A 15,586-nucleotide genomic window follows, 5' to 3' on the forward strand; every position below is an offset into this window, starting at 1 on the left:
GAATCACCTTGTAAAACCGCCAGGTGGAGCTAATAAAGGCTAACCTCTCCTGTACAGCAGTTGAGCTGTCACCAGAAAACATCGGTTTCGAATCCCGATCACTGCTGAGGGACAATCTTTAATCAATTAAGAATTTAAGTTGTATACTCTTTAGACTTTTAAATTTAAACAGTGTATTACAGCATGTTAATCATTAAACATTAAAAAGGCGGTATATTTTATAAAAGCAAGATTGTTCTGTTGGACAAAAGTACACAACCTACCACCTTTATCATAAATATTTTAATTAAGCAGGAATATTTTATGCATCAAAGTCTTTACCGAAGATATTACTAATAGTATTAATAATAAATGACCTTGGACAAGCTGTAAGCTCAAAGTATTACCCTGGTCCACATTCTCTGTAACCGTCTTTGTAAACGAAAAGAGTTTATTTTTTCATTGACAAAAAGTTACACCACAGCATTTAGTTGATCCGATCACGCGTTCGTTTCCAATCATACAAAGTAATTCTTGAGAATCTCCGATTCACCATGCCTTTCACATGCTCATAAACGATATTAATTTAGGAACATAAACATATTACTGTATGTAAACTGTACTGTATATTGCTGGTCTTGGTAGTTTAAAGAACAAATACACACCAGTATTCCATTTCTCCCTAAACATTTTAAGCATCAAAGTCTTACATGTTGTTACTTGGGAAACGTTGTTACGTGCTCCTTCTGACCATATTAGGATTATATACTTTGTGAAAAGTGATAGTCTTTTAACCTTTTCTGTGAATTTGCTTGTTATCTAACAAATGCACACTTTTAGAATTTGATTAACAGGGAATATAATATGGAATTGCGTATCTAAACAAATTAATAACGATATAATTATATTCATGTACTGTCTGGCGGAGTAAACTGAAGAGGTTAGTTAATGCGACACGGAATAATTAAGAATTATCACCTCTTTTTACACTTGAGAACATTCCACTCAGTGGGCGGTGCATTGTTATCTCAATCACCTGCTAATTCGTTTTACACCACTGGACGACAGGAGAATGCGACTGTACTGTTGAAAGATAGGGCTGCTAGGGCAATAGGATCCTATGCAGGACTCAAGACAAGAGAAAGACACTAAGCAGATACGCTAGGCAAAAACGAAAACCAGGAGGCAGGTGAGTAGGTCGGAACACGGGGAGACAAGGAGGAAGCAACAATCCAAAAACACTAGGCGAAATCGGATCCAGGAAGCAGGCGAGTAGGTCAGAACACGGTAGTACAAACGAGAAAGCAGCAATCCAAATCACAAGGCGAAACCGAAAACGAGAAGCAGGCTAGGAGATCGAAAAGCAAGAGATAAACGCGCACTAGGGAGCTCAAAGAGAATCCGCAATAGTGAGAGAGGAAGTGAGGAAAAAGGAGAACTAAAATAGAAACGGGAGAGAAAGATGATTGGCATTTACTTGCGGCGTGAGCTTATTTTACAGGGTGTGCGCGTGGGAATGCAAGAAGGAAGAGCGGCGTGAGTGGAATGCTTAACAACTGTATCTGTACAGAATGTGTGTTTCAATCAATACAGTAATTGATTAAAATCGCAATCGCGTGTTTAATTAAATGCCTTTTTTGATTCACAATCTGAAAATGAAAACCGCAGTAAAGTCACCTTGAATTTTAAAAAAACTATTTTGGCACGCCTGTAGCATTTTCACGAAACCTCCTAGAGTTGTGAGAACACTTGCTTTGTGTATAAAGTACATTGTGAATGTTTTCACAGCCTTCACTTTGTCGTTTTTATGCCATTTTTTTTTTACCACGCACGAATATTCCTATGTCCATATCTTCGCAAGGGAATCAGTGCGAATTTTAATACTAATTAAATGACCGCGAGCACTTTCCACCCCCTCTACATTCTCAGAGTAGAACAGACTAACCTTCTAATGAAAGAAGGTCCACCCCCCCACGGACAGGAAAATTGCCAACAGGCACTTAAACTTAATATGGTCGGTAACAGTAAACAGTAACATGGTCAGAAGGAGCACGTACAAACATTTCCGAAATAACTACATGTAAGACTCTGATGCTTAAAATGTTTAGGGAGAAAGTGGAATACTGGTGTGTATTTTTTCTTTAAACTACCAATACCAGCCATATACAGTCTGTAACGTAGGGATTTCTATATGTCTTTATTTAGTGGTTAAATTAATGACAAAGGCTAAACTTTTAGCTTCAGTAACGCGTACGCCATATGGCATATGTGTTTGTTTTGGGTTTTGCTTGTTCACATATCTCCCCTTTTTATAAAATGACATGGTTGAAAACTGTTCCAGAGCCACTGTTGTTTCATCAGTGAAAAGTACATCATGAAATGCCTCTCCCTGTTCAATCCACTGGAAAAAAGAAAAGGAGCATAAAGCGTCTGATGGTCATAAACGATATTCATTTAGGAACAGCATCAGATATATGTTTTTAACTGCACTGCATCGAAGAGAATACCATAGTGTGTTTTTTTTTTACTCCCTGGCGGAAACTGGCTTCCATAAGAATCAGTATGGCTCAGAGATTAAATAAAACTTCACTCGCACCAAACAAATGTATATTTCTAAATATCACAACATGATCGAATTTAAGTCATTTTAATAACAATGAATAGTCACCTAGGCGTTACAATATAAACATTTATATTGATTTAAATTGGGTTTAAATCGCCTTTATTTAAAATCCATAAATAAGGCTGATACTGTTTAGACTTTTAATTATTTAAAACTGTATTACAGCAGCACAGTGCACAATGCAACGTAAATAGCTATCTTTGTCTTCTCTGTAATAATGTTCACCTCTCTGTCCAGCATATTAACAATAGTAACAATAAGGAACTTTACTGTATATGGCACCTAGAGATGGCTCCTCAAAGCGCTTTACAGGTTAAAAACAATAACAACAATACTGTTAAGCTGGGCAAACGATTTTTCTTTTTTAAGAAATACAAAATGAGATATAATGATGTGTTCCGGCTTAGACATTAACGAAGAGCATAACACGTGGGCGGCGTAGCGGTCGGCTCCGGCTTTCCCATCTACTGTATACCGATGCACTGCAAATACAACCCCCCTCTCTGCTCCTCAATGAAATCGCTTTAACATGCTAATGAGTTGGTGTAACAGTCCGGGCGTGGCAAGCTTCTAATGTCAACCCGACTACGGCGAAAGGAACCCTTCTTTCATTGGAAGACAATGAACATATCCTAGCCCTAAATGAATTAATAGCAAACATGGTTTACATAAAATACATTTTTCCAAGAAAGTTTAGCCTTTGTCACTAATGAAACCACTAAATAAAGACATAAATATAGAAATCTTAAGATTTTTAAAATACATGACTTTGCTAAAATTTATTTAAAAATAAAAACGATTACAAACACCAGCGTAGAGAGAAAACAGGGGAGGGATGTTGGTTTTGCATAAGGGGCGGGGCTATGGAAATGAGGTATATTTGGAAATGTGGAGTTACATGTTCTGGCTCTGATTTATCATTGTTGAGTATGGAGTGTTGAGGTATTGTGTAATGCTTTATGTTGAAAATTGAGGTGAATTTTGTTTATAATAAAGAGGATAAACTGGGATGGGAGGAGGGTTTGGTTTTGCATAAGAGGCGGGATTATGATAATTGGAGGAATTTGAGAGAGTTTAATGGTTTGATATATTTGATTTTGTATTGTGGCTGTTATCTATGTTTTGGTTGGAATTATGTTTATATGGTTGTTTTTGTTGGTTGGTCGTTATTATGGTTATTAATAATACTGTAACGCAACGGGGGCTCAGGCGGGCGCCCTTGCCGCATCTGGTCGGCCCAAAGTATAGGTGGCTCGAACCCGGGACTTCCGCGTCTCTCTGCAGCGACCTAGCCCCGTGAGCTAAAGAGAGATCTCTCTACAGCCCAGTAGCTGTAGTCCTACTATCACAGGGAAGGGCGGTGACGTCACCTGCTCTGGTACGCCGGCTCTTACACAGTACCTGTCGGCCGTAAGTGTTACACTCTCCCCCGCTTAAATCGCCGTCCCCGGCGAAGGGCTATCCCACCCCGCTTCTGACACCAATGTAACGCAACGGGGGCTCAGGCGGGCGCCCTTGCCGCATCTGGTCGGCCCAAAGTATAGGTGGCTCGAACCCGGGACTTCCGCGTCTCTCTGCAGCGACCTAGCCCCGTGAGCTAAAGAGAGATCTCTCTACAGCCCAGTAGCTGTAGTCCTGCTATCACAGGGAAGGGCGGTGACGTCACCTGCTCTGGTACGCCGGCTCTTACACAGTACCTGTCGGCCGTAAGCGTTACAATACGATCTATAGTTGAAATCTGAGCCTAAATAAAAAGAAAAAGCATTTTCAGAGAGCAATTACGCTGTGTTTATGTAGAATAAGTGATTAGGTTTATGAGCAATCTAATTACTTATTCGTTTAAAACGCTATATAAAATAAAGTTTATTATTAATTTGCTGGACAGAGTGGTGAACATTATTATGCATAAGACAAAGATAACGATCCTGATCAGTTTAGAAATCTGTGTATGCTGTTTTTACTTCTTAATTAAACTTTTAAAATACACGTTTTGAATAGAAAGAAATCCTCTTCCTGGTACAGTACTGTATGTATAGCAAACCAGCACGTTTTTTTTCTCCAATCAGAGCGGTGTCAGATGCTGTCAGCCAATCACCATTCTGAAGCCCTACCATAATCTCTGGTATGGGGAGACCCCAGAATTCTGTCCGATAGTTTATGTAGATAGATGGTAGATACTTTTATTGATCCCGTGAGGGAAATAAAGTAAATCATTTTCATTTTAGGAAATTATTAAACACTCGGTTAAAAGTAAAGGAGATTGTCTGTTATAGTGGACATAAAAACAAGAGTTCGCTGGCATTATATCCTAGAAGACACAGACCGGCGCCAGACCGGGAGAATGCCCGCAGCGTAAAAGAAAATGCCTGATGAACTAGGGATTGGACAGTTTCAAGTGCTTGTACAATCAATGGAAATGTTCAAATAAATGTGCAAAAGAAATAAATCATTTATTTCTTTATCATATTGGCTAGCTAATGTCCCCTCTTTGCTAGTTAGTGGCTGTGTTTCTGCATTGGGTAGCAACGGGTGACTGTTCTCAGGCAGAAGATGCAAACAGCTTAATTTTTGTGTTAAATAATTTTTTTAAATTAAAATTCATTCTATACAGCAATCGCATATTTGGGTACCGTTTCATAAAACTTTAATGCTTAAAATATTTAGGGAGAAATGGAAGACTGGTGTGTATTTTTTCTTTAAACTACCAAGACCAGCCATACACAGTACAGTTTACGTACATACAGTAATGTTTATGTTCCTAAATTAATATCGTTTATGACCTTCAGATGCATTATGCTCCTCTTCTTTTTATGCTCAGCTACTAAAATTTCCCTTTAGTGGTAAAATTCCATATAAATTTTCAAAACTAAGCAGATTAAAATGTGCACAGTAAAGACATTAAATGATTAAATCTTTTCACTACCAATCAATGCACCACGAGTGCCCCCGTCGGTCATTTTGGCCAGCCAATCACTTACAGCAGTGCCCTGCGGTGGCTTGTGGGTAGTTTACCGTACCGCGGGTTTGTACCGTGCATTTTGAATGGCTGCATCTGTAACTCTTAGGAATTAAATTGATATCAACTGGTTGGGATAACAATTGAATTCTCGAGCTGTAATGCAGTAAAGTTTAATACTCATCCAATCTTTGGGGAGTCAGATCTCCTGCGGGCACAAAGAAACAGTTGCAGGCTTGTTGCTGTCCAATCCGCACTCTCTGGCTCGGTACCAGGCTGTGCTGTTGCGGCTTGGTGGAGACTCATGCGGCGCTGCTCTCTGAAGACTGGCTAGTTAGTGTTGGCTTTAACTAGCGAAGTTGTGCTCAGGAGAAAAGATGACTGTGGGTCCCAGCAGGTCAGGAAGAGGACCTGTTCGTTCCTGATGAAGCGCTAGTTCTGAATAGTGATTCAGCTGTCCACAGTTCCGACCTGTTCATGAGGCTTGCTGCTGGTGCTAACCTCGGGTGGATCCTTTGGTTACTCGTGGCAACCTCCGCCCCCCATTTGGGAGCTGTCCCTTATCAAAAGAAAACATCTTTAAATCAGCCTGCATGAAAAGCTTCTCTGTTGCTGCATCACAGAGATGAAGAGAGAGATGGGACCTCATTTGGGAAAGCACAGCAACACTTAATTCTGTCTTTTAATAAGCCTCGCCGCTACACAGCATATCCTTAAAATCGATTGATAATAATAGGTCAGAACTGGAAGACTGTGTAGCAGCAATGCTTATTAATAACACAAAAGTTAAGTGTGGCTGTCCCTTTTTCCAGTGGTCTCTCTCCCTCATCTCTGTGGTGCAGGTCACAGAGAGGCCATTCCATGTGGATTCAGATTTAAAGTGTTTTTCTTTCTAATAAGGAATAGTTCCCAGAAAAGGTTGTGCCTACCCTGTCACAATGAATGGCTACTCCTGGTGCCAGGATGTCTGCTCAGACCCTCTCAGACCTGACAAGAACCTAGTTTACAACCCTAGGGTCAGAAGTCAACGTTAGTCACTTCTACATTTGATCAACCAATCAGGAACCTGCAAGTCTTGGTAATCGCACATACTGTAGGTATCCAATGCCTGCCAAACTGTCAACGAATGAACGACCATAGTTGCTCTAGATAAAACCAGCTGCAAGGCCTCAGAACTTTGCTCCTCCTCTGTGTGTTCTCATGCTCAACTTGGACAATCACGCGACGTAACTTTCATTCTAAGACCCAAGCCAGTAGGACGCCCGTGCGTAAAAGACAGATCTGCTCGAGGTTAGCCCCGCAGCTGGCCTCGTGAATTGCTGGTAACCTGCCTTGAATGCCTGCCTGATCAATGAGCGACATATGTTCCGAAGTGAGTCGACAAGTGAATCCTATTCGAAACTAGCACTACGCTGGGTTGAACCAGGTTTCTTCCCTTTCTAGAGTGACTGTCTGGACCACAGTCACTTTCTGTGCACAGACTGTTACTAATCAGCCACTCTATTAGTAGGTCCTCAGAGAGCAGCTGTCCGGCGTGCTGCCAATAGAAATCTCTCCTCCTTCTTCCTGACTTAGAGCTGCACCAGGATTGGTTTGGAACTGAGCCGGAGAACCGGGCTACTGGACGCCACTGCGACAGAGCCTGCCAGCTCGTCTTTTGTGTCTATGGGAAATACAAGTAACCCAGTATTTTGCATTGCATCTCCAGAATTCAATTGTATCTCTACACAAGTTGATATCAATTTAATTCACATACGTAATGTATATAATTTTCAGTATCTAATGTAGAAGTTGTAATCAAAAAATGGATTAACAAAATGGTAGAGCTGAATAGTACTGAACGTATATTCTTTGTTTTGTATCTCTTCATGTCTATATATCTTGTATTTTGATAACCCTCACCATAAGATCTGTATATGTTTCATATTTTATGTATTAATAAATCAAATCAAATCAAAGTTTATTTATCAAATGCACAACAATATGGCGTGGAGCAGTAGTTGCCTACTGTCTAATGTCTTTTTCTGCGAGCTCACAAAAATTACAAGAATCACAAAAATCACAAAAATTCACAAAAACACAAAAATCACAAAAAATTTTAAATTGAATACAACTCAATGTGAGTAGAGCTGTTATGTGTCCGTGGTGTATGCAATATATACATGTAGTGCAGTTATGCTAAATATAGTAAGAATTGTGTGTCTATGTAGCCATTACAGGTGATTTGCTAAGGAGCTACAGGTTGGCTATTTAGCAGTCTTATTGCCTGGAGGTAGAAGCTGTTCCGTAGTCTGTTGGACTAGGACCGAATGCTTTGGTACCATTTACTGGACGGTAGGAGGGAAAACAGTTTGTGACTGGGATGACTGGGGTCCTCGAGAATGGACCTGGCCTTCTTCAGACATCTAGCTGAGTAGATCTCCTGGATGCTTGGTAGCTCACAGCTGGTGATAAGCTGCGCTGACTTCACCACCCTCTGCAATACTTTGTGATCTCAGGCGGAGCAGTTCCCATACCAGGCAGTGATGCAACCAGTCAGGATGGTCTCAATAATGCACCTGTAGAAGTTGGCCTAGATATGTGATGGCATGCCGAACTTCTTTAGCCTGCGGAGAAAGAACAGGCGCTGCCGTGCTGTCTTGACCACGGTGTTGGTGTGGTGGGTCCAGGTTAAATCCTCTGAAATGTTAACTCCCAGGAACTTAAAGCTGCTGACCCTCTCCACTGCAGTCCCATTGATGTAAATAGGTGTGTGGTCTCCTCCCTGATGTTTCCTATAGTCCACAATCATCTCCTTAGTCTTACTGATGTTCAGAGAGAGGTTGTTCTCCTGGCACCATACTGCCAGGGTTTCAACCTCCTCCCTGTATGCAGACTCCTCACCATCTGTAATCAGGCCAATGACTGTTGTATCGTCCGCAAACTTGATGATGGAGTTTGAGTTATGCCTGGTGACACAGTCATGGGTAAATAAGGAGTAGAGGACAGGGCTAAGCACGCAGCCTTGGGGGCTCCAGTGTTTAGAGTCAGGGTAGAGGATATGTTGGTGCCCACCTTCACCACCTGCGGACCTTCCGTCAAGAAGTCCAGGATCCAATTACAGAGGGAGGTGTTCAGTCCCAGGTCCTGGAGCTTGATGACGAGTATTGATGGCACCATTGAATGCTGAGCTGTAATCAACAAACAGCATTATATATGTTCCTTTCTTATCCAGGTGTGAGAGGGCAGTATGGAGGGCAGTGGCAATAGCATCTTCTGTTGACCTGTTCTGGCGGTATGCAAATTGCAGTGGGTCTAGGGTGTCAGGCAATGATGTATGCTTTGACCAACTGCTCGAAGCACTTCATGATAACTGATATGAGTGCAACAGGGCAGTAGTCATTTAGGCAGCTGACTCTGGATTTTTTAGGAACAGGGAAAATGCTGGTTTTCTTAAAGCAGGAAGGAACTATAAACTGAGCTAGAGAGAGATTAAAAATGTCCGAGAAGACATCTGCCAGCTGGTCTGCACATGCCTTCAGAATGCAGCCAGGGATAGCATCAGGGCCAGGAGCCTTGCGTGGATTTGTCTTTTTAAAAACGTTACACACATCCGCTCTGGATATGATCAGTGGGTTTCCGTTTTGGATTTCTGGAATCTTCCTGACTGGATCTGCGTTGCTGACCTCAATCCGAGGGTATAATGAGTTTAGCTCATCAGGAAGAGAGGCAGACTGTTGTGCGATTTAGCTGGGTTGCGTTTTGTAGTCTGTAATGGTGCGTATACCACTCCACATGGTCCGTGCGTTGCAGCCGTGGTAATATGACTAATTTAACTTTGTAGTTGTATTTAGCTATTTTGGTAGCTTTCCTGAGGTCTTATCTGGATTTTTTGTATTTACCCATATCGCCAGAATTGAAAGCAGCTGTCCTAGCTTTCAGTTTGGCGCATATCTCACCATTTATCCACGGTTTCTGATTTGGATATGTGCGAACAGTAATCCTGGGAACCACGTCTTCAATACATTTACTGATGTAGCCAGTAACATAGTCCGTATACAGATTGATATTATTTTCGGCAGCTTCGCAGAAGATCTGCCAGTCAGTGGTAGCAAAACAGTGATTTAGTATAAAATCTGATTCATCTGACCAACGTTGAATGGTTCTTAACACTGGCCTCTCCTGTTTAAGCTTCTGCTTGTAAACAGCAGAATGGAGGTGTGATCGGATTTGCCGAAAGGAGGTCAGGGGAGAGCTTTGTAACCATCCCGGAAGGGAGTGTAAACATTGTCCAACATGTTCGTTCTGCGCATTGGGCAGTCAATGTGTTGATGTAGATTAGGCATTGTTTTTTTCAAGTTTGCACCGTTGCAATCACCCGCTATGATGAATGCCCCCTCAGGATGTGTATTCTCGTGTAAGCTTTTCTATGAATACTTGCATTCATTATCGCAGTAAAAACACATATTTTTTAGAATACGCTTAATAGGGTTAATAGTTTTCCTTCTATCAAAGAAAGACTCCTTTTTCCAAAATAAACTAGTAAATATTGTGTATTAGCGATGATTTTTGTTTTCTATATATATTACACTGTATTCAATGTTAAGTGATATTAATGTAAGTTTAGGTCCTATTAGTGTTTTGTTCAGTTGAGTGGTACATACTACTACTACTCCTATTTCAATAATAAAAATTATTGTTTACACTTACATACAGTAGTGTTATATAATGCTTTTCTGGACACTCCACTCAAAGCGCTTTACAGGTAATGGGGACTCTCCTCCACCAGCAATGAGCAACCCCACCTGGATGATGCGATGGCAGCCATAGTGCGCTAGAACACTCACCACACATCAGCTCTCAGTGGGGAAGAGAACAGAGAATGAAGCCAATTCATAGATAGGGATTATTAGGAGGCCATGATCGGTAAGGGCCAATGGGAAATTTGGCCAGGACACCAGTGTTACACCCCTGCACTTTTTGAGAAAACACCCTGGGAATTTTAATGAGCACAGAGAGTCGGGACCTCGGTTTTACGTCTCACCTGAAGGGCAGCATCTTTTTACAGTATAGTGTCCCCGTCACTATACTGTGTCTTTAGGACCCACATAGACTGCAGGGTGAACACCCCCTGCTGGTCCCACTAACAGCTCTTCCAGCAGCAAACTTAGGTTTTTCCCAGGAGGTCTGTCACCCAGGTACTGACCAGGCTCACACCTGCTTAGCTTCAGTGGGTTGCCAGTTGTGAGTTGCAGGGTAACAGGGCTGCTGTCACTTTTGAACTTTTTAAATTTGTTACAGAGAAAGATGTTACAGACTCCTGGTTGCAATCTGTAATTAGATTTTGGTGAGGAAAATTAGTTCAGTACATGTAACTATTATTCTAACATTGCTCAAAAACTCAGCAGCATCTGAAAAAGCATTAATAATGCTCTTTCTTTCTCCACTTTTATGAGTTTTATCAATGATCATACACCATGTGTCACCTGGAAACACACTAAAGACCACTACACAGGTCAAAGTAACGCTCACATTTTCATAGCCAACTTTACCACTGGCTATGCCAGGATGGAGTTTACAAGTTTTTAAACATTTTGCAAGGTCTTTACCATGACATAGACTTGGTTATCTTTGTCATCTTCCCCGCAAGTGGAAGTGGAATCCGGTTAGTTGACCAGTAATTGACCAACGAAATCGATACTGGCGAACACATCACATAATTTGTGTCAACAGGGCCTAAGTGTATGGGTACAAGCTACAGTGCCTTGCGAAAGTATTCGGCCCCCTTGAACTTTTCAACCTTTTGCCACATTTCAGGCTTCAAACATAAAGATATAAATTTTTTATTTTATGTGAAGAATCACCAACAAGTGGGACACAATTGTGAAGTGGAACGAAATCTATTGGATTTTTGAAACTTTTTTAACTAATAAAAAAATGAAAAGTGGGGCGTGCAAAATTATTCGGCCCCTTTACTTTCAGTGCAGCAAACTCACTCCAGAAGTTCAGCGAGGATCTCTGAATGATCCAATGTTGTCCTAAATGACTGATGGTGATAAATAGAATCCACCTGTGTGTAATCAAGTCTCTGTATAAATGCACCTGCTCTGTGATAGTCTCAAGGTTCTGTTGAAAGCGCAGAGAGCATCATGAAGACCAAGGAACACACCAGGCAGGTCCGTAATACTGTTGTGGAGAAGTTTAAAGCCGGATTTGGATACAAAAAGATTTCCCAAGCTTCAAACATCCCAAGGAGCACTGTGCAAGCGATCATCTTGAAATGGAAGGAGTATCAGACCACTGCAAATCTACCAAGACCTGGCCGTCCCTCTAAACTTTCAGCTCAGACAAGGAGAAGACTGATCAGAAATGCAGCCAAGAGGCCCATGATCACTCTGGATGAACTGCAGAGAACTACAGCTGAGGTGAGAGAGTCTGTCCATAGGACAACAATCAGTCTTACACTGCACAAATCTGGCCTTTATGGAAGAGTGGCAAGAAGAAAGCCATTTCTCAAAGATATCCATAAAAAGTCTCGTCTAAAGTTTGCCACAAGCCACCTGGGAGACACCCCAAACATGTGGAAGAAGGTGCTCTGGTCAGATGAAACCAAAATCGAACTTTTTGGCCACAATGCAAAACGATATGTTTGGCGTAAAAGCAACACAGCTCATCACCCTCAACACACCATCCCCACCGTCAAACATGGTGGTGGCAGCATCATGGTTTGGGCCTGCTTTTCTTCAGCAGGGACAGGGAAGATGGTTAAAATTGAGGGGAAGATGGATGCAGCCAAATACAGGACCATTCTGGATGAAAACCTGTTGGAGTCTGCAAAAGACCTGAAACTGGGACGGAGATTTATCTTCCAACAAGACAATGATCCCAAACATACAGCAAAATCTACAAAGGAATGGTTCACAAATAAACGTATCCAGGTGTTTGAATGGCCAAGTCAAAGTCCAGACCTGAATCCAATCGAGAATCTGTGGAAAGAGCTGAAAACTGCTGTTCACAAACGCTCTCCATCCAACCTCACTGAGCTCGAGCTGTTTTGCAAGGAAGAATGGGCAAGAATTTCAGTCTCTCGATGTGCAAAACTGATAGAGACATACCCCAAGCGACTTGCAGCTGTAATCGCAGCAAAAGGTGGCTCTACAAAGTATTAACGCAAGGGGGCTGAATAATTTTGCACGCCCCACTTTTCATTTTTTTATTAGTTAAAAAAGTTTCAAAAATCCAATAGATTTCGTTCCACTTCACAATTGTGTCCCACTTGTTGGTGATTCTTCACATAAAATAAAAAATTTATATCTTTATGTTTGAAGCCTGAAATGTGGCAAAAGGTTGAAAAGTTCAAGGGGGCCGAATACTTTCGCAAGGCACTGTATCTGGAGGAAAAGCCTTTTTAAAGCTGAAAGGTATTATGCTCAATGTGAACAATTGAGAAAAAATTAACTTTCAGAGTCTGCGGAACTGGTTTTTGACTTTGCCATTAACCATTAACCTGTATGATGAGGACAGGGAATTTAAACACATTTCTATTCAGCAGGGGATAGTGCATGTTAAAAAGGACCAGCTCATCAAGAACCAGACATTAAAGAAAATGCAGAAGGTGGTGTATGACAAGCCAGCGGTACAGGAAAATTTTACATAGCTTCCATATGGATATTAATACGATGGATATCAGGTTAAAGCACCCTTTTTTGTGCATTTTGTCCAGACCTTTGAATAGTGGTAAAAGTTATTTTTTTACATGACTTGTAAACCTGAAAACATTGCCTGGTGTTACAGCTGCTGGCAACCTCTTGCTTGTGGAATTGCTTGTGAAATTCCCACACATTAGTTTAAAGAAGTTGAAGAAACATCAAAATGTCAGAGTCCGGGTGTTGGTGAAAGAAGAGCTGTTTATCCGGATGCATACAGGAGATCAGCTTGGAGAAACTAGTCTCTCCGAAAGATGTTGCTCAGTGCTTTTTATACAAAGTAACAGACAAGCTTCCTACTTTTGACATAGATTACCTAATCCCTAAAATGAATCATTAGTTTACAGTCAACCTCGCGTAGATGAAAACAACTTCTTATTAAGACTTTAGTTATTGCTTACATTCGCAAAACAAGACATTCAACTTCCCTTTTTACTACATGTAGGACATGAGCTGTACTTTTCCAGTGACCTATAGATGCCCCCTGGTATGTTTCCACTTGCCAGGGTTATAAGTGTCATGCCAAGTACACCCAGTATGCTCTACTTCTCTCCTGTTTCTAGTTCCCTGTGATTATTCATGTCTTTCTGGTGTGTCTTGTTGTGTAGCCTATTTAAGACCTTACTGAGTGAATGAGAATACCTCTCCTGGCTCTTCTTTGATAAAATTCCACAACAGTTTCTATACGGCATTTCCTGAACAGAGTCCGGGCTAACCCCCGTCTCGCTGCTAAGCATAGGGTCTTTTTTGCTGTCCTGCCATTCCACAGTTCGTCCCTTCCAACGACTGTGATAATAAGCAGTTAGGAAGCTAAAAGACAAGCAGTTTGTTAGCTTTTATAAAATGTATAACATTCCTTCAGTCCCTCCTTTAGAACATATTTGTTTCCACACCACTATGTTATAAACAATGAGATTCTTGTCCTCCTCATGATTATATTGAATTGATATTGAATGATTATATACAGCTTAATGACAGTGAATACATAAAAAAAAAAAATGATTAGTAATATTAGGTCATAAAGATATATTCTACCAGTGATCCTCTCCAGGCTCCAAACACAGACTCCAGCCACTTTCCCACTCCCCAGTCATTAAGATTATAGTCGTGATATTTTTGTCCAACATCATAGATGTGCTGTGCTAAGTCCATGATCTGTTCAGAATTGTCTGGAATATAAGTACTACATACAACTGCTTATCACTCTAATAGAGGATGGACTAAAACTGTGATTATAGCGGGGAGCATATGGTTAGTTCCATTCTAATACATTTGAGGTACACTCAGACTAAAAGCAGAACTATTTACCCATGCCAATAAACCTAAATAATCACCTCTATCAAAGGGGATTACTCCTATACTCTTGTATAGCAATATAAACCCAATATAAGCTCTGATTATTATTTGTGGCTGATATGACAATACCAAGAAGGTATTGATTCCATATTCCCCATTTGAGTAACACTCCTTACCCTTAACATTCACACTGTCAGCCCCCACCCCCCCAAGAAGCCTGACAGACACAGAAACAGTGACAACATATTTATTTCTGTTCACTCAGTCTCTGGTGCAGTAACTCGTGACAGTGCAAAGCGTAGATTCAGCTATCTCATCCTGTCACTCGGATGGCAGTCGGTAGTCAGTAGCACTTGATACAGTACCTCCTCAGGTATCCTCCTCAGCGGGGTTGCAACATTTGACAGGGTATCTTCTTTACCCACACCCACTCGCCAGGTATCAGGTCGTGTCTTCCCTCTACTGGAGATCCACAAGCGTCAATCACCTGTTTACCAGCCCCGTGCACTGCTTCAATTAACAACCTACAATACTGCAATAGAGAATTAAATAGCAAATTCAACTATCCATTAGCCAAATTTGGCCCTCCAGGAAGTTTCGTTGGTTGGCACGTGATGATATCAAACAGGCTCAATTCCACAGTTCTGTTTGATCCAGCCCACAGGCTACACAGGAAACTGTAGGCAGAGCATCTATCCACGGTGTTCCTTTAGTCTGATGTCTTGTTGATCTTTCAGAGTTCTGTTCCTTAGTTCCACAGCCTGACACACCTTCCCTGTGAAGTGTGTCCCTTTTTCATAATACAAGCGGCAGGGCAGTCCCCACTGAGCGTTTATCTCCATCATTAAGTTTTTGGCAATCACAGAGGCCGTGGCCTCAACCCACTGGGAAAACAGATCCACCATCATTATTAGAGCCCAGGTTTCCCTTTACTTATCAGCAAGCTATAATAGCCAATTTGCCAGTGCATGCAAGGTCCCTCAGGAGCAGGCCTTTGGAGCTGTATCACCTACACCTTTGACAAGCATCACATCGAGATATCACATA

At 41.4% G+C, this 15,586-nt stretch overlaps 1 protein-coding gene across 1 annotated transcript in view; it reads left to right on the forward strand.

Moving 5' to 3' along the window:
* Window positions 1–936: 936 nt before the first annotated feature.
* LOC102697200 (interferon-induced protein 44-like) overlaps window positions 937–15,586 on the forward strand; it is a 111,486-nt gene continuing 96,836 nt past the window's right edge. Inside the window, exon 1 of the mRNA XM_069180168.1 lies at window positions 937–1,168. The gene's annotated coding sequence lies outside the window, so the exon portion shown is untranslated. The remainder of the gene's footprint in view (window positions 1,169–15,586) is intronic.

The sequence above is a fragment of the Lepisosteus oculatus genome, chromosome 18 (assembly GCF_040954835.1).
Source record: "Lepisosteus oculatus isolate fLepOcu1 chromosome 18, fLepOcu1.hap2, whole genome shotgun sequence".
NCBI classification, from domain to species: domain Eukaryota; kingdom Metazoa; phylum Chordata; class Actinopteri; order Semionotiformes; family Lepisosteidae; genus Lepisosteus; species Lepisosteus oculatus.